Genomic DNA, 2707 nt, shown 5'->3' with positions numbered 1-2707 from the left:
AAAAATGAGCATCTTACCAAAAGCAATCTATAGATTAAATGCAATGCCTATCAAAATACCCATGAAATTCTTCACAGAGCCAGAAAAAAATAATCCTAAAATTCATATGGAGTCACAAAAGACCCCAGATAGCCAAAGTAACCCTGAGCCCAAAGAGCAATGCCAGGGGGATTATTACACCAGATCTCAAAGTATACTTCAGAGCTATAGTCATAAAAACAGTATGGTACTGGTGCAAAAACAGACACATAGATCAATGGAACATCACTGAAGATTCAAACCTGAGAGTACACGTAGTTTCAGCCACCTGATATTGGACAAAGGTGCCCAGAACACACAATGGAGGAAAGACAGTATCTTCAACAAATGGTGCTGGCAGAACTGGATCTCTATCTGTAGAAGAAGGAAACTAGATCCTTATCTTTCACCTTGCACAAAAGTCAGCTCCAAATGGATCAAAGACCTCAGTGTGAAACTGAAACCCTGAAACTATTAGAAGAAAATATTGGCAGTAGCTTATAAGACATAGGTGTAGGAAAGATTTTCTAAATCAGAAGTTCCTCAGGAATTAAGGTCAGCAACCAATAAGTGGGACCTCATTAAACTAAAAAGCTTCTGTACAGCAAAAGGAACAATCAAAAAAGTGAGGAGAAAACCCCCAGAATGGGAAAAAGTCTTCACCAGTGACACATCTGACAGAGGTTTAACATCCAGACTACATAAAGAACCCCAAAAACAAAGAATCGAGAAACAAAATGACCCAATCAAAAGATGGGCTAAAGATCTAAACAGAGAGTTCTCAAAGGAAGAAATAAATATGACTAAGAAACATCTTAAAAAGTGTTCAACATCGTTAGTAATTAGGGAAATGCAAATTAAAATCACCCTAGGTATCACCTTACCCCAATTAGACTGGCTAGCATCAAAAGAACAAATGATACCAAATGCTGGTGAGGATGTGGAGGAAGGGGAATGCTCATTCACTGCTGGTGGGACTGCAAACTCGTGCAGCTCCTATGGAAAACAGTGTGGAGAGCTCTTAAAAACTAAAAACGAACGTTCCATATGACTCCGTTATACCACTCCTTGACATATGCCCAAAGGACTCATCCTATTGCAGAGACACTTGTACATCCATGTTTGTTGCTGCTCTTTTCACAATAGCTAAGAGATGGAAGCAACCTAAGTGCCCCTCAACTGAAGAGTGGTTAAAAAAATGTGGTATTTACACAGTGGAGCTCTATTCAGCAGTAAAGAAAGGTGAAATAATGAAATTTGCAGATAAATGGATGGATCTGGAAACTGTTATACTAAGTGAAGTAACACAGACTCAAAAACAAAGGACATATGTTCTCCCTCAAATGTGGGTCCTGGCACCAAATCCTTTTAAATTCCAGGTCCTTTTAATAAGATGATGCTGTACAGCAGTCCTTTCTGCGTGAAATAACTACCGTCATCATGACTTCAGCTGAGCCTTATCACTAAACATCATCACAATTGGGTTTGTTGATGGTTGTGGTCATTCATTAAAGGAGAGCCAAGCAGTGTCGCTGGACCCTTACTGTAGTATCCAGCCACTCTTCCCAGCCAACTGTATGGAATTTGACCCTAATTGCACATGGCCTCCTGGATTTCGGGAGGGCTAATGTATACAATCTGTGGAACGCTAGGAACAGAAGGCATGACCCAAGCTGGGCAAAGCCTTTCCAGTGTGCACACATATACCTCAGGCAACCCCTCAGTTATCTGGTAAGTAAGCTCAATAAATTCATTGGTTCCCCAGTAAAACTTTAATGAAACATTGGTTTGACTGTAGAACCTTAAAAAAAAAAAAAAAAGCATTGCTTAGCATCCCCAGGAAAAGAAGTTTCACAACTGATGGAAAATTTATTTGTTAATACTATTATGCCTCATAATTATTTTAAGAAAAAAGAAAATGAGGATGTAAAAGATGTTAAAAGGATTTGGGAATGGAGATATTTTCCAAAATAGAAAAAAATGAGAAAGCCTAAGCAAGTGATGAAGGTCTGTTTAGGTTTGTTATAAAGGATAAGACAAAAATAATATACCCATAATCTTAAAATTTTTATGGTCATAGTTTAGTCAATTAGTTTAAGGAGCAAAATACTAATCTAGTCAATGTTTATCTGAGAATATTTTGCTCTTTACCTATGCCTTATCTACATAGCACATGATAATTAAATGTACCAGACTGGTAGAACTAACCTTATTGGATGTTTAACAGCCATAGTTTGAGGTCTATACTAATGTGGTCAGAGGGACTTAAAGGACAGTTTTTGTCCCTTGTCTGTCAAGGTTGACCAAGTTTCAGGGGACTATGGAACAGCTCTTAAAATGTCTTGTAAATGTGGTGAGTCATCTGTCCTCTTGTTCAGGGAGCCATGGAGACCCCAGGAGATGGACTTGAACCAGTGTCCAGTCTACAAAGAGGAGGGTCCACTTAGAGGAAACATCTCATTCATCCTTCCAAGTGAAGCCAGCCATGGTCAAGCAGGACCTTTGACTTATCTTCACACAGATGGAACAGGTAAAAAAAGGAGCCAGGAGCTCCTCCCAAGCCCATATAACCTCTGAGGAACAGATCCTCAAATGACCTTAAGTTTAAAAATAAATTAATTTACTTTGGCCAATTGTATGGTCTAAAACACCCAAAAGGAAAGTCTAACCAATGAATGAAGTTATCAGT

The sequence above is a fragment of the Nannospalax galili genome, unplaced genomic scaffold, assembly GCF_000622305.1.
Source record: "Nannospalax galili isolate Female #2095 unplaced genomic scaffold, S.galili_v1.0 scaffold979, whole genome shotgun sequence".
In the NCBI taxonomy this organism is placed as follows: Eukaryota; Metazoa; Chordata; class Mammalia; order Rodentia; family Spalacidae; genus Nannospalax; species Nannospalax galili.
This window is presented reverse-complemented; position numbering follows the sequence as displayed.